Source organism: Helicoverpa armigera, chromosome 8 (assembly GCF_030705265.1).
Source record: "Helicoverpa armigera isolate CAAS_96S chromosome 8, ASM3070526v1, whole genome shotgun sequence".
NCBI lineage: Eukaryota > Metazoa > Arthropoda > Insecta > Lepidoptera > Noctuidae > Helicoverpa > Helicoverpa armigera.
Window position 1 is genome coordinate 675,840 of NC_087127.1, and position 23,949 is coordinate 699,788.

General features: G+C 35.2%; 2 protein-coding genes across 13 annotated transcripts in view; one reads left to right on the forward strand and one right to left on the reverse strand.

The window, feature by feature from the left end:
- Positions 1-23,949, forward strand: part of LOC110383678 (protein lin-37 homolog) — a 358,932-nt gene that overhangs the window by 77,271 nt on the left and 257,712 nt on the right. The window lies entirely within an intron of this gene.
- Positions 1-23,949, reverse strand: part of Br (broad) — a 144,029-nt gene that overhangs the window by 49,331 nt on the left and 70,749 nt on the right. Inside the window, exon 1 of one of the 11 annotated variants that reach the window (XM_049838143.2) lies at positions 3,369-4,007. The exons of 9 other annotated variants lie outside the window; for them this stretch is intronic. The gene's annotated coding sequence lies outside the window, so the exon portion shown is untranslated. Of the gene's footprint in view, positions 1-760; positions 1,047-3,368; positions 4,008-23,949 lie in introns of those variants that run through there. One more of the 11 variants, XM_049838144.2, reaches the window with a different exon arrangement.

Below are 23,949 nucleotides of genomic sequence, written 5' to 3' on the forward strand. Positions count from 1 at the left end.
TTTAAGGGGCCTTTTGAAAAACTTAAGTTAAACCGTGCACTTTCAATTTAATGTAATGATTAGTAAAGAGCACTATGTATTTATATTTTCAGGAAACTATAGTTAAGTTAACAACTTCTTTCGACATGAAACTCTTGATATGATAATTATGAAAACCGATTTATATGTTACTTATTTTAAGTTAGATATCACAAGTTTGATTTATAAAAGGATTATTAATTTACGAACAAATATGCGTGCGACTACATGTTAGGTCTTTCAATATTGTAAAATATATCGAGTCTAATCTAATTAAGCCATTACTTAGATTCACGTCACTTTCAAATTATCGTTTTTAATCAGTCATCTCTAAGTTATTTATAGACGAAACTGTATCTAGTTTTAATTAAAGTATTCACTTTAAACTGTAAAGTATTAACTCTCAATTATTATTAAATGAATACTTTGAAAGTATGTTGTAACACAAAATGGTTTTCTGAAGTTGCCGAAAGAATTTAGCTTCTTAGTAGGTAATCGAAGGCGCAATTTTAAAGATAAAAGCGTTTATTAGGAACATGATACATTAAAAATTTTGCGAAATGAAACATAAATTGTAACACAAGAGCGCGCGTTGTTCAGAAATGAGGTTATCCGTATAAGTCTAACACATTTTTTTTGTGCAAATAAATTTATCTGTATGCCACGACCTTGCTCCCAGATATCGCCAAATTTTGCTAGTCCTAACGTCACATTGATAACTAGGCAATCTAGAAAAACTTACCGGAATAAATATGAATATAATAGTAATAAATCCTCACAGCACAACACTTTGGTCACAGTACGTAATAAGTAGGAATGTGTTAGCGGATCATGTATGTCCCTCGGGTGCAGCGTCGCAGGCCGCGGTCGGTATGCACATCGCGCGCTCGCCGGCAGCAGCCGACTGGCGGCGCGCACGCAACCCGCGCTCCCCGCCCCCCCGAAAAAATACAACCGCGAAAATATGGCGGGATCCGACACGCAAAAACTGAAGGGGTGCGCTCCGCGTTCTCTCGCTGAGGTTCTATGCTAATCCATCGTGTGCTTCGCCCTTTTTTCCGGGGAGGGGGGTGGGGGATGCAATTAAAAAGCCGCGCGTGCGTGTGGGGGCGCGATTAGAAAGGAGACGGCGGACGGAATGAGTCTGTCACCGCTTTTTTTTACTTTTTTCCTAGTCTGGCATTTTGTGTACGAATGCCTAGGTAGACTAAATCGATGGCCTGTCTGACTAGATTATTGGCTGAGTACGGCGTAGGTAACTTAGATAAATTTATCGCTCCGTTATCTAAGAAATGAGATGATGCGCCATTTTTTTAGAGTCAATGTTTATTAATTGCATTTGTGTGTTGAGAGATATTGCGTGTTATATGTATCGTCTAATTAGTTATTCATGTTTTATGGCTTGTATTAGGAAGTCTTGTGATAGATTTTTTGGATATCGACTTAGGAACAGTAATTAAAACGCAATCAGATTCCTTGTAAATACAATTTACAATTTTAACAGATTCTTATCTCGTACTTTCTTAGCGGTCACCTGAAAACCCTACACACATAAACTCAAAACTTTTGCATTTCAAAAAGTTCAAAATGCGACTTTCTTTCTTAGCTAGCCCAGCAACAAAACTGCAAATTAATTAATATTTCAACGTCGGACAATAGCGAGACATTTTCAAAACCTGCTCACCTAATCTATGGTCCATTTTGAAAGGACAATGGTGTCGAGATCAAAGGGGTGTTTGCAGGCTTGCAGCTCGCTCGGTGCGGGTTCGAAGCTCGGCTTGCAACAATTTGTGGGAACATACAGAGGGTTTAGATGGACAACGGCGATTTTGCAGTTATTTTTAATTATTAGATGTACCGTTGGGAGATGGCGATCTATTATGGCAGTTGAAGGGTTGCTATTTAATGTGCGAGTAATTTGGATAAGAGATTGGATTTTTTTTAGAAGTCAAATAATGTTTTGCGGGGTTGTTTAAGTTGTCTCAATAATTTTTTGGCTTATTGTACTGATAAAAAAATTACTCATAGTGCCAAATCTATGACTTTAGCAAAGCTTTATCTATTAAGTTGACATTGATACTTTTACTCATAGATAAATTGAACAGTTTATCTATTTAGCATTGACCTATTTTGCCTATTTCAATAGGAAACGACGGATATTTTGCTAGTTTAAAAATACAAGACATAATAATTGTACAATATATGACACACTTAATGAGTAGGTAACTCATTAAATGTAATTAATAGGAGTACAAATAAATTCTTCGTATGGCTTAGGCGATGAAGTACCTATGAAAAATACCTTTTACTATACTTAAGTAAACAGGACTCCAATAAAAAATCCTAGAGAAAAAAAAACTTAGAAAAAGGTAAAAAACTAGTCGTAATTTAAATTGAAGATAAAAAACGTCTGTCCGTATGCAAAAATTGTGCTAGACCAATAGTTTAGCGACACACATAGATAATTTGTTTTTAGCGATAAGATAAAATTCGCGATAGTTCTAGTTTCAGAAAGTTCTAGGTCAACGTATTAATACGTAATTTTTTTACTATCAATTTCCTCCATTACTAATGAAGTGTATGTGTATTTATAATTTAACACTACAATTATTTTTTTCGTAACGTCAAATTCTGTTATTTTAGTTTTTAATTTGACGTGCTAATTATATAAATAGGTTTCTATGAACATGATATCGTAGTATCGTAGTTAATGTCCCACTACTGTGTGAAGGGCTCTCCTTATGTTGAGATGGCATTATTACCTTAGTAATATTTTATTTTCTGCGGCCTTATATACCTATTAACACCTAAATTATTGAAACAAAAGTAAGATACACAAAAAAACATAACTTTAGAAATATTAAAATAAAAATTTGGACATGTTAAAATAAAAATCAGTTACGGCAAAAAGTACGAAAAATCCGTTTGGCTATAATAAATTCGTGTTATTACCGACTCGTAACGAACACAATGCTAAGGTCAGCCAATGCAATCCTTCCACGATGGTCATTATTTATGCAAGATTTGTCTAACGCGAGGTCCGAGCCGACCTGCAGCTCACCTAGCCCCTGCATCCACCAGACCACATTTACATAACAACATACAACCCAGGGGCAGCTAATTGTACACATATTAAAATCAGAATATCTATTGACCATTCACATTTTTAATATGCAAATTCATCATCTTCATAAAATTTTAAACAGTTCTCCACAAAAGAAAAAATACTTTAAACTGCCAAACAAATTCTTATTTTTACTTCCGCGTTACTAAACGAATAAATTAAGAGTTTAATGTGAGAAAATAAACGGATTCCCGTACTTTGTGCCGTAATTATGCAGAGGACTTACCTTTTCTATCGGCCGCCGACGAGCGCACAAAAATGTAACTCAACAAAAACAAACAACAAAACTTCAACAAAGTCACTATATGAGAAGCGAAGTCCGGTAACAGAACACGACGGACAAATAAACAAACTTAATCCGACTGTTGACAAATATGCACCAATAAAAACTATTCGGATAGTAGAATTGGGATAGAATTAGCGCGAGGAGGAGTTGGCGCGAGGCGACCGGCCGGCCAATCCGTCAGGCGACCGGTCCACACACGCACGTGACGAAACTTCGCTCCAACTTCCACCGAAACTTTCCCCGACACGCGTCCCGATAGTTCCGCGCCGCGCGCCAAAACCTAACTTTCAAAATTATTTTTTCTTATGACCGAACCCGTAATTCCAAAATTTAATTGCGGCTGTTAATTTTCTATCTTTTTTGTGAGTAAAGTTTTTTTTTTCCGAGGCGTCCACCCGTCCGGTCGGGTCCGGCCGGTCTGCAATATTAACACGAGCCGCGTCCACCTTTTGTAATGAAACGTTCACACATGCTTCCGCATTACCGTCCCGATGCCATCAATAATGAAGCCGGGCGGGAAAAAACAAAACGGGGCACCTCTCCCGGCGAGGCGCCCGCCGACACTACAGCCTCCTCGTCAAAGATCAGAATTGCATATCTGGGTTGCGTTAATGAGCGGGGGTAGGGGGTTCGTGGGGGGGTCGAAAAAGTGGCACCGCTCGCGCGCGAATATAAATTCATCGCCAAAAAATCATTACGCGGGGGGTGGTATTACGGGGCTTCGCTGCGCGGGTTCGTCCGTATAGTTTTTAAATCGGGCGCTCATTCGGCGCGGCGCCGCGGCGGGCGGAGGCCGCGAGTGCACCGCGCCGCTCCCTGCACCGCACTATGCCCAACTAGCACGCATGCACTCCTCGCGCACACTTCACCAACTGCCAAGTTCAAGCGTACTCACCTACTAGTAACTTAGCTACTACACTCCCAGAAACCTGGCATAGGAATTAGTATTCAGAAACAGAACACAGAAATAAATAAATAAAGGAAAATTAATGCGTCGTAGCGAGAGATGGATTGATTTTTTTCAAACGGAAAGAGAAAAAAGAGGTTCCCCGTGTATGCAAATTCCTCTTTTCGACGACGATCGTAATCAATTTGTGCGTAGGAAGTAAGCACTTCCGCACGCACACAAGCACGTTAGCACGCACGCACACAGACGCGGCTCAAATTAAATCTAATACAAAATTGCGTTTTATGTTGATGCTAGTGTAGATGTGTGTAGGGGAGCACAATGCGAACTCGCGGCGTACAGTCGAAACCAACACCCTGATTAGAAAATTAAACATTACCCATTATTCATTTATTTTTCATTTTTTTACAATCAATCGTAAATAACTTAATTAATAATATAAACGAACTATCTAACTATATTAATTAAATTTCAATTAACCACCACTTATTATGATCAACGCCACTTTAATATTATAAACGTAAATAGTACCACCTAATATTAAAGTTATGCATAGTTTAGAATATGTTTGCACGGCGTGTTGGCGTACCTAATGTAACAGGTGTCAAACCGCCCATATGGAATATATGTATGTATGTACATGATATTAGAAATGGCTGACTAATACCTATTCTATTTTGTACATAACAGTTAGAACGTAGATTTTAAACTACTGATTTCAAATGAGTTTCAACCAAATTGAGTGAAAAAAAGCTATCAATAAATGTGCATAATATTAAGATATAGATTTCTTCCTTTTTGTAGCAATAAATAAAGTATGATAATTAGTAAAATGACTTTAACCACTAATGAAACAAAGTAGCAGTTCCTTCCCTATACATTTCGAAAGCCCGGAAATAGTTGCCATATAGAAAAAGGGTATTCTTTGGGACGAAACAAAAACTACTTCCCACTTAATGATAGATCTGCATTGATTTGGATTTTCATATTTAATTTTAAATTACTGGTTTCCTAATTTTTCAGCTGTCCAAAATATCAGACAGTACAAAATTAAATTGTTATCAAAATTTGAAATGCGCAAGAGCAATGAAAAAGAGAGACTAGGTTCTAAAGTGTCACGTCCATTGTAAATCGGTAGATCTCATTCTCAAATCGGTCCGTGATTGAGAAATATTTATTGCGAGCTTATAATCTAAATATGATTGGGTTATTCTTGAAGTTTATGCTAATTCCTAGACAAACCTATATTCCTACATTTAATTAGCACTTCCCAATTTACATACAACAAGAGAACTAATCAAAGCTACAGAAACATAGTTGATCAGAGTTAGCTCATTACGACAATAGCCAACAATTCTTCATCGCGACTGTACTTTAAAACACACACAAGTGTAATGTTAAAAATGAATTACCAACACATAGGCGCGCCTCCCTCCCCGTTATACTCATTTTCATTTCGATGTTTTTGGGTTTTTGCGCAGCCAGGGGTGGGAAACCACCCTGTACCCACACCCTCGCCCTATGAAAATAGGATATATTTTTATGTTTTATTTGCCCGGAAGCCTGTGCTTAGTTGCATGTTTATTAGAACTTTTTATTAGTAGAGAATGTACTGTTTTTTGCCTTTTTCGGGGTTACTCGGTATCAGATGATTTGCGATGACAATGCTATGGGTTTCAGTCACGGAATGTTTGTTTTTCCATTACGTGTTTTATTTGTGGCTTTCGATTGCAATGAACTAATATTTTTTGGGTCATCTTCAAATCGAAGGTTGAGGAAGCCCCTCTTTTTATCGGTCGATTGCTATTTTAGTGGTAAAAGTCCATTATGGGTTGAAATGTACTTAATAAAGAAAATTATCGTAATCAACTAACTTATAATTATGAAAAAATATTATAATTGTTTAATTTAACAAAGCCGTAAAAGCGTATTACGTATTACGACTACAAATCAATAATTAAAAATTTCTAATTACAGTGATATACATAGAGTTAATTACAAGTCTTTTACTAATGCAAAATATACGGTTCTATTTATATAATTTCAACAGTGCGAAAACATTTAATGACAAATACATAGCAAAAATTTTATTTTGTGTATCAATCAATGATCATTAAAATATTTTTTGACAAAAACTTAATCAAAATATTCTTTATCTGTTTAAAAAAGATGGAACACACAAATGTCCTGCCTTCATCTGTCTTTGCCAATTTAGCTAAGGCAGTCAACACCACTTTGCTAATAGACAAGAAAAATATTTAAACAGGAGCTTCTATTGTGCAGGTAAATTATTTGTAATTTATTTTGTAATTCTTATTATCTTTAAAAAAAAGTGGTGCCAAAAATTAAGCAAATAAGTTCTAAATTTACCACTCCAAAATTAATGCACATCATAGTTTAAAAAACTATAAAAGAACCAAATGCCATGAACTGTATTTAATTACAAACTGATGAAAGGTAAATAATTAAAGGTAATGCTTCAATTGAAGGAAATCGCAAATTGTCGTCTGATTTAACCAAGACTTTAGGTTTAGTAATGAACCCTGTTTGACTTAAATTGACACGAATCTAGAATTTTATCACCGTCAACAATTTTTCATAGTCATAAATCTTATTTATTTCTGCAAAATATGTTATAAGCAATTATTTATAAGCAGTAAACTTCAACCTACACCTAGACCACTTTAAAACCTTATCATCGTCTGCCTAGCCATTTCCCAACTAAGGTTTGAGTTTGCTAGAAATAATCTAATCAAAAGTCCAATTTTGCCAATTTTAAGCAATTCAAAACTAAAATTAAAAAACAGACATACCTAATCAAAAACGTCATCAAAGACGAATTCACAAAAAAATGTGTATATCCATATGTGTAAAAAACCTTCTAAAACCCTCTAAGCAATGTGGACAGACCCCCCGTCCAAGTATAGCCTCACACATAGAGGGTAGAAATAAAAATAAACCATGCTACGCAAGGGGTTATGCTCGTAGCAAACTACGTAGGCGCCTACGAGTTTCTGTAGCCGGCTACGAATGTGTGTATGACAGATGTAGCTAGATATTTTTAAGTATGGCTAGGAGTTAGTATTTTGTGATGAAAATGTGGTAATTATAGGTGGTTTTACAAAGGGTTATTTTGACAGTTAAGTCTATGGTATGCTAAGACAATAAATTAGTTAGCTGGTCTAAAAATACATCAGTTCGTTTCATCATCATCTGCCTAGCCTTTTCCCAACTATGTTGGGGTCAGCTTCCAGTCTGACTGCATGCAGCTGAGTACCGTATTTTACTACGATTGACTGCTTATCTGACCTCCTCAACCCAGTTACCCGGGCAATCCAAAACTGGTCGTCAGATTTACTGGCTTACCAACGTAACGTAACGACTGCCAAAGATGTTCAATAATGTTGGTTAAAAGGGGTAATTATGACAGTTAAACCTATGGTATGCTTTGAAAATAATTACTTAGATTGACTAAAAATACACGTCAGTGTATTACGAAAAGTTATAATAAAATCAGTTTTATTATACTCAAATATGTTTATCAATGAAATGTGTTATGCATTCCAGATTAGTTGAAAATGAATGGTATTCAAATAGCATGCGGTAATTAAAAACAAATGCAATTGATCATTAAATATATTTGAGTTAGACGCATTTCCAGTTTTGAATTATTTTGGATGCAAATCAACATGAAAATGAACGAGTATGTACTTTAATTGGACCCTTATTTAAAGTATATTCTGCTAGTCAAAACTAGCATAAATTAGGTACATTTCTTTAATTAATTAATTTTAGGAAAAGTTATTAATGTTTTGACTATCTTCCTAAATATCGAGTCAATCGTTCTCATTTTGCACTTTTGGTCTCTGGGTATTTGTAAGAAGAAAGCTAAAATGTTCAGTTCATGGGCCCATTTGAGAGTCAAATTAAAAATACTATATAAAATGTAATTTTTTATTGACCAAATTCTGTTTATGTTTATTACCTGATTTTTCGAAGAAGCTTCGACCGAATTAGAAAGGGCTTACCTATTTTAAATGAGGCGTTAAGAGTCAGTAGCTCAAGATCTGATGATGGAATCCCAGAGGAAGTCAGGCCAACTTTCAAAACTGGTCAAATCATCATCTTTGTTTTTCTAAATTCCCAGTGACAAAACTGGTTGAATGAAACATTTAATGCTTTTATCGTTTATCGTAAAAAAATTAAGTTTGAAACTCTTCGATTGCCTAGATTTGGTTTTTACTCAAGAACCATGCTTAGGCTACATGATAATCCGGAAAAATTAAATTAATGGGCTGCGAATAAAATAAAATAAATTGGATTATTTTGAAACAGACATAATCCCATAAGTCATTAAGGTATTCGACTATTATTATTATTTATTTAATTTTTTTTATTTATTTATTTAGGATCTCCAACAAAAGATGTACACATAACATGACATATGTAGTATAAAAAAACAATGGGAATAGTGTCGGTGTACTCCTTCACTTATAGGAGACCACAGCATGCACAATATCACTAGCTAACTAAATTACAATATTACAAAAATATCTAAAAATAAAATACAGTTATAAACTAAACACTTATAAACAAAATATACATATACAAACAATTTATATTGGCAAGGTTTTTAGGCACTTTCTAAACGTGTTCTAATTTTTCAATAAATATTAAGAAGTGTTTCAAAATCAAGATAATGAATGATTAAGTTTTTTTTTCTACAGTTTCCAGCCTAACCTGGACACATGTAAATTCATTTTTTTTGGACAATGGACATCCGTTATGAGCATAGTTAGAAGTTACTAGCTATTTCCTATGGCTTCACTCGCATCCCGGAGAAACTTCCCGTACCCGGATAACCTTACCGCATCGCTTTTGACATTATGTTAATTAAATACGATATTGTAGCTAGGAAACTAAAGAGAAAGATTCTTCGAAATTCGCTTTGAAGTTCCTTAGGTTCGATAATTTTTTGTATGTACGTTCTAAGTATATCTTGGACACCAATGACTGTGTTTCGGATGGCATGTGTCCTGGCTGTCATTGAACATCCTTGGCAGTCGTTACGGGTAGATAGAAGCCAGTAAGTCTGACGCCAGTCTAACCAAGGGGTATTGGGTTGCCCAGGTAACTGGGTTGAGGAGGTCAGATAAGCAGTCGCTCCTTGTAAAGCACTGGTACTCAGCTGAATCCGGTTAGACTCGAAGCCGACCCCAACATAGTTGGGAAAATGGCTCAGATTATGATGAGTTTCGAACAACACAAAACAATGTTTTTTTCCTAATTTATAATATTAGTTTTTAGTTTACCCAGCTTGTTTGCTCAGTTATGTACAGTTTTTTTTCAGCATCCCATTTTCCAGGTAGTAATATTTTGATAGCGAGGTGAACTAAATTGGTGTTAGTCGAGTTAGTTACTAACGCGCTTTGCATCAATTACTTTCACGTTCAGATAACTCACTTAACTGAACATTTTCAGGTGAAACGTAAATAACTAATAAACTACTAAGAATTAAAACTTTTTGGTAGTTTTAGGGAGATTAAAATTGTATTGAATATTTATTAAAGCATTAGGAATGCTTTGATAAAATATAATTTTTCATAATATACTCATTCGAACATCTTTGTAATATAGTCTTTTGAAGATCAGTAAGTCTGACAACCATTCTTGCCCGGGTAACTGGGTTGAAGAGGTCAGATAAGCAGTCAATTATTGTGAAACACTGGTACTCAGCTGTATTATGTTAGACTGGAAGCCGACCCCAACATAGTTGGGAAAAAGCCTCAGGAGATGGGATATACTAGCTGTTCCTTATTGCGTGCCAAGGGAACTCCAAACGTACTACACCCGGATAAAAAGTAACTTGTGTCGATTCTCTCTACTATAGACTGTCTCTGGTTCGTAGACTGTCTGTGTATCAAGTGTCAGTGAACCTGGCAGATCATTGTCTAGCAGATCAACTTTTTTTTTGAGTTCTTATCGCATGCAGATGAGTTCTATAGTTTCTGATAGTTTTCAGGAATAGTTCTGCCATTTTCAGCTGAAAAACGATAGTTCACAAAATGATCTGCTAACTTCCGGTAGCAGAGCATTTTTCAGAAAATCAAAAAAAAACTGAGATATTGTCACATAAAGATGAGTTCCATAGTTCCTCATACTTTTCAGGAATAGTTCTGGCGTATTTCAGCTGAAAAATATTTTTTTTTCCCCAATTCACGTTTGAGTGTTAACAGAGCATGAATAAAGATTAAAGTGTTATTTTCAAAGTTCAATCCAGATAAAAGGGCGAAAACTCATTTGTTTTCGTTAGATGCTTCATGAAACTGTAATCTAGACTTCAATTCAAATCTAGAACTATCATTAAAGTATCAGCAGAGCATGGCTGAAAGTAAGAAACTGTGAAATTTCACATTTTAATATGAAAAAATATTCAAAAAAATATTTTCGCGGTTCCAATTACTCTAGGAGGCGGGAACTATCGCATTTCTGATAGAAGAATACCAGCACCATAACATAACAGCAGATTCAAACCCAGAACTCTCACTAAAGTATCAGCAGAGCATGGTTGAAAGTAAGAAACTGTGAAATTTCACGTCTTAATATGAAACCCTAGGAGGCGGGAACTATCGCGTTTCTGATAGAAGAATACCAGCACCCATCAGCAGAAACCCAGAACTTCTGTATAGTTGAATCAGCATTAATATAAAAATACATTCCATTACATGCATTCTGATAGAGGAATACTCAGAATAGATCCAGAGCAGTGTATAGAATGTAAGAAACTGTAATATATGAAAAATATTCAAAAAATTTTTGCGGTTACCAATTACCATAGGAGGCGGGAACTATCGCGTTTCTGATAGAGGAATACTAGCACCATTACATAGATCTAGATTCAAAACCAGAACTCTCACTAAAGTATCAGCAGAGCATGGTTGTTTGTAAGAAATTGTGAAATTCTAACATTTTAATATGCATAAAAAACCAGTTTTCACGGTTAAAAGTACCATAGGAGGCGGGAACTATCGCGTTTCTGATAGAAGAATACAGCCATAATATAACAGCAGATTCAAACCAGAACTCTCACTAAAGTATCAGCAGAGCATGGTTGAATGTAAGAAACTGTGAAATTTCAAAATATGAAAAAATATTCAAAAATATTTTCGTGGTTCCAATTACTCTAGGAGGCGGGAACTATCGCGTTTCTGATAGAAGAATACCACCACCAGCAGAACAAACCCAGCACTGAAGCACAGAGGTAGTATCGCGTTTTAGCTACGCATATTTTGATTCAAAATATCAGATTCGGAAGAATACTCACCACAGAGTACCAGCACCATTAAGAGCCTGTAAGAAACATTTCACGTTTTAAGATGAAAAATATTCAAAAATATTTTCGCGGTTCCAATTACTCTAGGAGGCGGGAACTATCGCGTTTCTGATAGAAGAATACCAGCACCATAATAGACAGCAGATTCAGAAACCAGAGAGCTGAAAGTAAGAAACTGTGAAATTTCACGTTTTAATATGAAAAATATTTTCGCGATTCCAATTATAGGAGGCGGGAACTATCGCGTTTCTGATAGAAGAATACCAGCACCAATATAAAAGCAGATTCAAACCCAGAACTGGTTCTGGCATGTTTAATATGAAAAATATTCGTATTACTCGGAACTATTCTGATAGAATATAAATTAGATTAAACTAAAGTAAGCAGAGCATGGTTGAAAGTAAGAAACTGTGAAATTTCACGTTTTAATATGAAAAAATAATAGCACCATAGGAGAACTATAGATCAAAATAAACTTCATAAACAATCAAAGTTGAATGTAATGAAAGAATCTATGAAAATTTTACCATAAAATATTTCGCGATTCCAATTACTAGGAGGCATACTATCGCTTTGATAGCACCATTACATAAATCCAGAGAAAACCAGAACTCTCACTAAAGTATCAGCAGAGCATGGTTGAATGTAAGAAACTGTGAAATTTCACATGTTGAAAATATTCTCTAGGAGGCGGGAACTATCGCGTTTCTGATAGAAAAATACCAGCACCATAATATAACAGCAGATTCAGCAGAGCAGAGCATGGTTGTAAGAAACTGTGAAATTTCACGTTTTAATATGAAAAAAATGTTTTCGCGGTTCCAATTACTCTAGGTTAATTAATCTGTTTTTATATTATGATGCTGGTATTCTTCTATCAGAAACGCGATAGTTCCCGCCTCCTTGGGTAATTGGAACCGGGAAATTTTTTTTTTGAGTATTTTTCATATCAAAACGTGAAATTTCACAGTTTCTTACTTTTACCATGCTCTGCTGATACTTTAGTGAGAGTTCTGGGTTTGAATCTGCTGTTATGTTATGGTGCTGGTATTCTTCTATCAGAAACGCGATAGTTCCCGCCTCCTAGAGTAATTGGAATCGCGAAAATATTTTTTTTTACATCAAAGTGTAAAATTTCATAGATTCTTACATTCAAGCATGCTCTGCTGATACTTTAGTGAGAGTTTTGGGATTGAATCTGCTGTTATATTATGGTGCTGGTATTCTTGTATCAGAAACGCGATAGTTCCCGCCTCCTAGAGTAATTGGAATCGCGAAAATATTTTTTTTTACATCAAAGTGTAAAATTTCATAGATTCTTACATTCAAGCATGCTCTGCTGATACTTTAGTGAGAGTTCTGGGTTTGAGTCTGCTTCTATATAATGGTGCTAGTATTCTTCTATCAGAAACGCGATAGTTCCGCCTCCTGTAATTGTAACCGCGAAAATATTTTTGAATATTTTCTTATATTAAAATGTGAAATTTCATTGTTTCCTACATTCAACCATGCTCTGCTGATACTTAAGTGAGAGTTCTGGTTTTGAATCTGGATCTATGTAATGGTGCTAGTATTCTTCTATCAGAAACGCGATAGTTCCCGCCTCCTATGTAGTTGGAACCGCAAAAATATTTTTTTGAATATTTTTTCATATTAAAATGTGAAATTTCACAGTTTCCTACTTTCAACCATGCTCTGCTGATACTTTAGTGAGAGTTCTGGGTTTGAATCTGCTGTTATATTATGGTGCTGGTATTCTTCTATCAGAAACGCGATAGTTCCCGCCTCCTATGGTATTGGAACCGCGAAAATATTTTTGAATATTTTCTTATATTAAAATGTGAAATTTCATTGTTTCCTACATTCAACCATGCTCTGCTGATACTTAAGTGAGAGTTCTGGTTTTGAATCTGGATCTATGTAATGGTGCTAGTATTCTTCTATCAGAAACGCGATAGTTCCGCCTCCTATGGTAATTGGAACCGCAATAATAGTTTTTGAATATTTTTCATATTAAAACGTGAAATTTCACAGTTTCCTACTTTCAACCATGCTCTGCTGATACTTTAGTGAGAGTTCTGGGTTTGAATCTGCTGTTATATTATGGTGCTGGTATTCTTCTATCAGAAACGCGATAGTTCCTGCCTCCTAGAGTAATTAAAATCGCGAAGATATTTTTTTTTACATCAAAGTGTAAAATTTCATAGATTCTTAACTTCAAGCATGCTCTGCTGATACTTTAGTGAGAGTTCTGGGATTGAATCTGCTGTTATATTATGGTGCTGGTATTCTTCTATCAGAAACGCGATAGTTCCCGCCTCCTAGAGTAATTGGAATCGCGAAAATATTTTTTACATCAAAGTGTAAAATTTCATAGATTCTTACATTCAAGCATGCTCTGCTGATACTTTAGTGAGAGTTCTGGGTTTGAGTCTGCTTCTATACAATGATGCTAGTATTTTCTATCAGAAACGCGATAGTTCCCGCCTCCTAGAGTATTGGAACCGCGAAAATATTTTTGAATATTTTCTTATATTAAAATGTGAAATTTCATTGTTTCTTACATTCAACCATGCTCTGCTGATACTTAAGTGAGAGTTCTGGTTTTGAATCTGAATCTGTGTAATGGTGCTAGTATTCTTCTATCAGAAACGCGATAGTTCCCGCCTCCTATGGTAATTGGAACCGCAAAATTTTTTTGAATATTTTTTCATATTAAAACGTGAAATTTCACAGTTTCCTACTTTCAACCATGCTCTGCTGATACTTTAGTGAGAGTTCTGGGTTTGAATCTGCTGTTATATTATGGTGCTGGTATTCTTCTATCAGAAACGCGATAGTTCCCGCCTCCTAGAGTAATTGGAATCGCGAAAATATTTTTTTTTACATCAAAGTGTAAAATTTCATAGATTCTTAACTTCAAGCATGCTCTGCTGATACTTTAGTGAGAGTTCTGGGATTGAATCTGCTGTTATATTATGGTGCTGGTATTCTTCTATCAGAAACGCGATAGTTCCCGCCTCCTAGAGTAATTGGAATCGCGAAAATATTTTTTTTTTACATCAAAGTGTAAAATTTCATAGATTCTTACATTCAAGCATGCTCTGCTGATACTTTAGTGAGAGTTCTGGGTTTGAATCTAATGTTATATTATGGTGCTGGTATTCTTGTATCAGAAACGCGATAGTTCCCGCCTCCTAGAGTAATTGGAATCGCGAAAATATTTTTTTTTACATCAAAGTGTAAAATTTCATAGATTCTTACATTCAAGCATGCTCTGCTGATACTTTAGTGAGAGTTTTGGGATTGAATCTGCTGTTATATTATGGTGCTGGTATTCTTGTATCAGAAACGCGATAGTTCCCGCCTCCTAGAGTAATTGGAATCGCGAAAATATTTTTTTTTACATCAAAGTGTAAAATTTCATAGATTCTTACATTCAAGCATGCTCTGCTGATACTTTAGTGAGAGTTCTGGGTTTGAGTCTGCTTCTATATAATGGTGCTAGTATTCTTCTATCAGAAACGCGATAGTTCCCGCCTCCTATGGTAATTGTAACCGCGAAAATATTTTTTTGAATATTTTCTTATATTAAAATGTGAAATTTCATTGTTTCCTACATTCAACCATGCTCTGCTGATACTTAAGTGAGAGTTCTGGTTTTGAATCTGGATCTATGTAATGGTGCTAGTATTCTTCTATCAGAAACGCGATAGTTCCCGCCTCCTATGGTAGTTGGAACCGCAAAAATATTTTTTTGAATATTTTTTCATATTAAAACGTGAAATTTCACAGTTTCTTACTTTCAACCATGCTCTGCTGATACTTTAGTGAGAGTTCTGGGTTTGAATCTAATGTTATATTATGGTGCTGGTATTCTTGTATCAGAAACGCGATAGTTCCCGCCTCCTAGAGTAATTGGAACCGCGAAAATATTTTTTTGAATATTTTTTCATATTAAAATGTGAAATTTCATTGTTTCTTACATTGAACCATGCTCTGCTGATACTTTAGTGAGAGTTCTGGGTTTGAATCTGCTTTGATATAATGGTGCTAGTATTCTTCTATCAGAAACGCGATAGTTCCCGCCTCCTATGGTAATTGGAATCGCGAAAATATTTTTCTGAATATTTTTTCATCTTAAAACGTGAAATTTCACAGTTTCTTACTTTCAAGCATGCTCTGCTGATACTTTAGTGAGAGTTCTGGGTTTGAATCTGCTGTTATATTATGGTGCTGGTATTCTTCTATCAGAAACGCGATAGTTCCCGCCTCCTATGGTAATTGGAATCGCGAAAATATATTTTTTCATATTAAAACGTGAAATTTCACAGTTTCTTACTTTCAACCATGCTCTGCTGATACTTTAGTGAGAGTTCTGGGTTTGAATCTAATGTTATATTATGGTGCTGGTATTCTTGTATCAGAAACGCGATAGTTCCCGCCTCCTAGAGTAATTGGAACCGCGAAAATATTTTTGAATATTTTTCATATTAAAATGTGAAATTTCATTGTTTCTTACATTGAACCATGCTCTGCTGATACTTTATAGAGAGTTCTGGTTTTGAATCTGCTGTTATATTATGGTGCTGGCATTCTTCTATCAGAAACGCGATAGTTCCCGCCTCCTTGGGTAATTGGAACCGCGAAAATATTTTTTTGAATATTTTTTCATATTAAAATGTGAAATTTCATTGTTTCTTACATTGAACCATGCTCTGCTGATACTTTATAGAGAGTTCTGGTTTTGAATCTGCTGTTATATTATGGTGCTGGTATTCTTCTATCAGAAACGCGATAGTTCCCGCCTCCTTGGGTAATTGGAACCGCGAAAATATTTTTTTGTATATTTTTTCATATTAAGACGTGAAATTTCACAGTTTCTTACTTTCAACCATGCTCTGCTGATACTTTAGTGAGAGTTCTGGGTTTGAATCTGGATCTATTTAATGGTGCTAGTATTCTTCTATCAGAAACGCGATAGTTCCCGCCTCCTAGAGTAATTGGAACCGCGAAAATATTTTTTTGAATATTTTTTCATATTAAAATGTGTTATTTCACAGTTTCTTACTTTCAACCATGCTCTGCTGATACTTTAATGAGAGTTCTGGTTTTGAATCTGGATCTATGTAATGGTGCTAGTATTCTTCTATCAGAAACGCGATAGTTCCCGCCTCCTTGAGTAATTGGAATCGCGAAAATATTTTTTTTTACATCAAAGTGTAAAATTTCATAGATTCTTACATTCAAGCATGCTCTGCTGATACTTTAGTGAGAGTTCTGGGTTTGAATCTAATGTTATATTATGGTGCTGGTATTCTTGTATCAGAAACGCGATAGTTCCCGCCTCCTAGAGTAATTGGAACCGCGAAAATATTTTTTTGAATATTTTTTCATATTAAAATGTGTTATTTCACAGTTTCTTACTTTCAACCATGCTCTGCTGATACTTTAATGAGAGTTCTGGTTTTGAATCTGGATCTATGTAATGGTGCTAGTATTCTTCTATCAGAAACGCGATAGTTCCCGCCTCCTAGAGTAATTGGAATCGCGAAAATATTTTTTTTTACATCAAAGTGTAAAATTTTATAGATTCTTACATTCAAGCATGCTCTGCTGATACTTTAGTGAGAGTTCTGGGTTTGAATCTAATGTTATATTATGGTGCTGGTATTCTTCTATCAGAAACGCGATAGTTCCTGCCTCCTAGAGTAATTAAAATCGCGAAGATATTTTTTTTTACATCAAAGTGTAAAATTTCATAGATTCTTAACTTCAAGCATGCTCTGCTGATACTTTAGTGAGAGTTCTGGGATTGAATCTGCTGTTATATTATGGTGCTGGTATTCTTCTATCAGAAACGCGATAGTTCCCGCCTCCTAGAGTAATTGGAATCGCGAAAATATTTTTTTTTTACATCAAAGTGTAAAATTTCATAGATTCTTACATTCAAGCATGCTCTGCTGATACTTTAGTGAGAGTTCTGGGTTTGAATCTAATGTTATATTATGGTGCTGGTATTCTTGTATCAGAAACGCGATAGTTCCCGCCTCCTAGAGTAATTGGAATCGCGAAAATATTTTTTTTTACATCAAAGTGTAAAATTTCATAGATTCTTACATTCAAGCATGCTCTGCTGATACTTTAGTGAGAGTTTTGGGATTGAATCTGCTGTTATATTATGGTGCTGGTATTCTTGTATCAGAAACGCGATAGTTCCCGCCTCCTAGAGTAATTGGAATCGCGAAAATATTTTTTTTTACATCAAAGTGTAAAATTTCATAGATTCTTACATTCAAGCATGCTCTGCTGATACTTTAGTGAGAGTTCTGGGTTTGAGTCTGCTTCTATATAATGGTGCTAGTATTCTTCTATCAGAAACGCGATAGTTCCCGCCTCCTATGGTAATTGTAACCGCGAAAATATTTTTTTGAATATTTTCTTATATTAAAATGTGAAATTTCATTGTTTCCTACATTCAACCATGCTCTGCTGATACTTAAGTGAGAGTTCTGGTTTTGAATCTGGATCTATGTAATGGTGCTAGTATTCTTCTATCAGAAACGCGATAGTTCCCGCCTCCTATGGTAGTTGGAACCGCAAAAATATTTTTTTGAATATTTTTTCATATTAAAACGTGAAATTTCACAGTTTCCTACTTTCAACCATGCTCTGCTGATACTTTAGTGAGAGTTCTGGGTTTGAATCTGCTGTTATATTATGGTGCTGGTATTCTTCTATCAGAAACGCGATAGTTCCCGCCTCCTATGGTAATTGGAACCGCGAAAATATTTTTTTGAATATTTTCTTATATTAAAATGTGAAATTTCATTGTTTCCTACATTCAACCATGCTCTGCTGATACTTAAGTGAGAGTTCTGGTTTTGAATCTGGATCTATGTAATGGTGCTAGTATTCTTCTATCAGAAACGCGATAGTTCCCGCCTCCTATGGTAATTGGAACCGCAATAATAGTTTTTTGAATATTTTTTCATATTAAAACGTGAAATTTCACAGTTTCCTACTTTCAACCATGCTCTGCTGATACTTTAGTGAGAGTTCTGGGTTTGAATCTGCTGTTATATTATGGTGCTGGTATTCTTCTATCAGAAACGCGATAGTTCCTGCCTCCTAGAGTAATTAAAATCGCGAAGATATTTTTTTTTACATCAAAGTGTAAAATTTCATAGATTCTTAACTTCAAGCATGCTCTGCTGATACTTTAGTGAGAGTTCTGGGATTGAATCTGCTGTTATATTATGGTGCTGGTATTCTTCTATCAGAAACGCGATAGTTCCCGCCTCCTAGAGTAATTGGAATCGCGAAAATATTTTTTTTTTACATCAAAGTGTAAAATTTCATAGATTCTTACATTCAAGCATGCTCTGCTGATACTTTAGTGAGAGTTCTGGGTTTGAGTCTGCTTCTATACAATGATGCTAGTATTCTTCTATCAGAAACGCGATAGTTCCCGCCTCCTAGAGTAATTGGAACCGCGAAAATATTTTTTTGAATATTTTCTTATATTAAAATGTGAAATTTCATTGTTTCTTACATTCAACCATGCTCTGCTGATACTTAAGTGAGAGTTCTGGTTTTGAATCTGAATCTGTGTAATGGTGCTAGTATTCTTCTATCAGAAACGCGATAGTTCCCGCCTCCTATGGTAATTGGAACCGCAAAAATATTTTTTTGAATATTTTTTCATATTAAAACGTGAAATTTCACAGTTTCCTACTTTCAACCATGCTCTGCTGATACTTTAGTGAGAGTTCTGGGTTTGAATCTGCTGTTATATTATGGTGCTGGTATTCTTCTATCAGAAACGCGATAGTTCCCGCCTCCTAGAGTAATTGGAATCGCGAAAATATTTTTTTTTACATCAAAGTGTAAAATTTCATATATTCTTACATTCAAGCATGCTCTGCTGATACTTTAGTGAGAGTTCTGGGATTGAATCTGCTGTTATATTATGGTGCTAGTATTCTTGTATCAGAAACGCGATAGTTCCCGCCTCCTAGAGTAATTGGAATCGCGAAAATATTTTTTTTTACATCAAAGTGTAAAATTTCATAGATTCTTACATTCAAGCATGCTCTGCTGATACTTTAGTGAGAGTTCTGGGTTTGAATCTGCTGTTATATTATGGTGCTGGTATTCTTCTATCAGAAACGCGATAGTTCCCGCCTCCTGTGGTAATTGGAACCGCAAAAATATTTTTTTGAATATTTTTTCATATTAAAATGTGAAATTTCACAGTTTCTTACTTTCAACCATGCTCTGCTGATACTTTAGTGAGAGTTCTGGTTTTGAATCTGGATTTATGTAATGGTGCTAGTATTCTTCTATCAGAAACGCGATATTTCCCGCCTCCTAGAGTAATTGGAATCGCGAAATATTTTTTTTTACATCAAAGTGTAAAATTTCATAGATTCTTACATTCAAGCATGCTCTGCTGATACTTTAGTGAGAGTTCTGGGTTTGAATCTGCTTTGATATAATGGTGCTAGTATTCTTCTATCAGAAACGCGATAGTTCCCGCCTCCTATGGTAATTGGAATCGCGAAAATATTTTTCTGAATATTTTTTCATCTTAAAACGTGAAATTTCACAGTTTCTTACTTTCAAGCATGCTCTGCTGATACTTTAGTGAGAGTTCTGGGTTTGAATCTGCTGTTATATTATGGTGCTGGTATTCTTCTATCAGAAACGCGATAGTTCCCGCCTCCTATGGTAATTGGAATCGCGAAAATATATTTTTTCATATTAAAACGTGAAATTTCACAGTTTCTTACTTTCAACCATGCTCTGCTGATACTTTAGTGAGAGTTCTGGGTTTGAATCTAATGTTATATTATGGTGCTGGTATTCTTGTATCAGAAACGCGATAGTTCCCGCCTCCTAGAGTAATTGGAACCGCGAAAATATTTTTTTGAATATTTTTTCATATTAAAATGTGAAATTTCATTGTTTCTTACATTGAACCATGCTCTGCTGATACTTTATAGAGAGTTCTGGTTTTGAATCTGCTGTTATATTATGGTGCTGGCATTCTTCTATCAGAAACGCGATAGTTCCCGCCTCCTTGGGTAATTGGAACCGCGAAAATATTTTTTTGAATATTTTTTCATATTAAAATGTGAAATTTCATTGTTTCTTACATTGAACCATGCTCTGCTGATACTTTATAGAGAGTTCTGGTTTTGAATCTGCTGTTATATTATGGTGCTTGTATTCTTCTATCAGAAACGCGATAGTTCCCGCCTCCTTGGGTAATTGGAACCGCGAAAATATTTTTTTGTATATTTTTTCATATTAAGACGTGAAATTTCACAGTTTCTTACTTTCAACCATGCTCTGCTGATACTTTAGTGAGAGTTCTGGGTTTGAATCTGGATCTATTTAATGGTGCTAGTATTCTTCTATCAGAAACGCGATAGTTCCCGCCTCCTATGGTAATTGGAATCGCGAAAATATTTTTCTGAATATTTTTTCATCTTAAAACGTGAAATTTCACAGTTTCTTACTTTCAAGCATGCTCTGCTGATACTTTAGTGAGAGTTCTGGGTTTGAATCTGCTGTTATATTATGGTGCTGGTATTCTTCTATCAGAAACGCGATAGTTCCCGCCTCCTATGGTAATTGGAATCGCGAAAATATATTTTTTCATATTAAAACGTGAAATTTCACAGTTTCTTACTTTCAACCATGCTCTGCTGATACTTTAGTGAGAGTTCTGGGTTTGAATCTAATGTTATATTATGGTGCTGGTATTCTTGTATCAGAAACGCGATAGTTCCCGCCTCCTAGAGTAATTGGAACCGCGAAAATATTTTTTTGAATATTTTTTCATATTAAAATGTGAAATTTCATTGTTTCTTACATTGAACCATGCTCTGCTGATACTTTATAGAGAGTTCTGGTTTTGAATCTGCTGTTATATTATGGTGCTGGCATTCTTCTATCAGAAACGCGATAGTTCCTTGGGTAATTGGAACCGCGAAAATATTTTTTTGAATATTTTTTCATATTAAAATGTGAAATTTCATTGTTTCTTACATTGAACCATGCTCTGCTGATACTTTATAGAGAGTTCTGGTTTTGAATCTGCTGTTATATTATGGTGCTTGTATTCTTCTATCAGAAACGCGATAGTTCCCGCCTCCTTGGGTAATTGGAACCGCGAAAATATTTTTTTGTATATTTTTTCATATTAAGACGTGAAATTTCACAGTTTCTTACTTTCAACCATGCTCTGCTGATACTTTAGTGAGAGTTCTGGGTTTGAATCTGGATCTATTTAATGGTGCTAGTATTCTTCTATCAGAAACGCGATAGTTCCCGCCTCCTATGGTAATTGGAATCGCGAAAATATTTTTCTGAATATTTTTCATCTTAAAACGTGAAATTTCACAGTTTCTTACTTTCAAGCATGCTCTGCTGATACTTTAGTGAGAGTTCTGGGTTTGAATCTGCTGTTATATTATGGTGCTGGTATTCTTCTATCAGAAACGCGATAGTTCCCGCCTCCTATGGTAATTGGAATCGCGAAAATATATTTTTTCATATTAAAACGTGAAATTTCACAGTTTCTTACTTTCAACCATGCTCTGCTGATACTTTAGTGAGAGTTCTGGGTTTGAATCTAATGTTATATTATGGTGCTGGTATTCTTGTATCAGAAACGCGATAGTTCCCGCCTCCTAGAGTAATTGGAACCGCGAAAATATTTTTGAATATTTTTCATATTAAAATGTGAAATTTCATTGTTTCTTACATTGAACCATGCTCTGCTGATACTTTATAGAGAGTTCTGGTTTTGAATCTGCTGTTATATTATGGTGCTGGCATTCTTCTATCAGAAACGCGATAGTTCCCGCCTCCTTGGGTAATTGGAAAAATATTTTTTGAATATTTTTTCATATTAAAATGTGAAATTTCATTGTTTCTTACATTGAACCATGCTCTGCTGATACTTTATAGAGAGTTCTGGTTTTGAATCTGCTGTTATATTATGGTGCTTGTATTCTTCTATCAGAAACGCGATAGTTCCCGCCTCCTTGGGTAATTGGAACCGCGAAAATATTTTTTTGTATATTTTTTCATATTAAGACGTGAAATTTCACAGTTTCTTACTTTCAACCATGCTCTGCTGATACTTTAGTGAGAGTTCTGGGTTTGAATCTGGATCTATTTAATGGTGCTAGTATTCTTCTATCAGAAACGCGATAGTTCCCGCCTCCTAGAGTAATTGGAACCGCGAAAATATTTTTTTGAATATTTTTTCATATTAAAATGTGTTATTTCACAGTTTCTTACTTTCAACCATGCTCTGCTGATACTTTAATGAGAGTTCTGGTTTTGAATCTGGATCTATATAATGGTGCTAGTATTCTTCTATCAGAAACGCGATAGTTCCCGCCTCCTTGAGTAATTGGAATCGCGAAAATATTTTTTTTTACATCAAAGTGTAAAATTTCATAGATTCTTACATTCAAGCATGCTCTGCTGATACTTTAGTGAGAGTTCTGGGTTTGAATCTAATGTTATATTATGGTGCTGGTATTCTTGTATCAGAAACGCGATAGTTCCCGCCTCCTAGAGTAATTGGAACCGCGAAAATATTTTTGAATATTTTTCATATTAAAATGTGTTATTTCACAGTTTCTTACTTTCAACCATGCTCTGCTGATACTTTAATGAGAGTTCTGGTTTTGAATCTGGATCTATGTAATGGTGCTAGTATTCTTCTATCAGAAACGCGATAGTTCCCGCCTCCTAGAGTAATTGGAATCGCGAAAATATTTTTTTTTACATCAAAGTGTAAAATTTCATAGATTCTTACATTCAAGCATGCTCTGCTGATACTTTAGTGAGAGTTCTGGGTTTGAATCTAATGTTATATTATGGTGCTGGTATTCTTGTATCAGAAACGCGATAGTTCCCGCCTCCTAGAGTAATTGGAACCGCGAAAATATTTTTTTGAATATTTTTTCATATTAAAATGTGAAATTTCACAGTTTCTTACATTCAACCATGCTCTGCTGATACTTTAGTGAGAGTTCTGGTTTTGAATCTGGATCTATGTAATGGTGCTAGTATTCCTCTATCAGAAACGCGATAGTTCCCGCCTCCTATGGTAATTGGAACCGCAAAAATATTTTTTTGAATATTTTTTCATATTAAAATGTGAAATTTCACAGTTTCTTACATTCAACCATGCTCTGCTGATACTTTAGTGAGAGTTCTGGGTTTGAATCTGCTGTTATGTTATGGTGCTG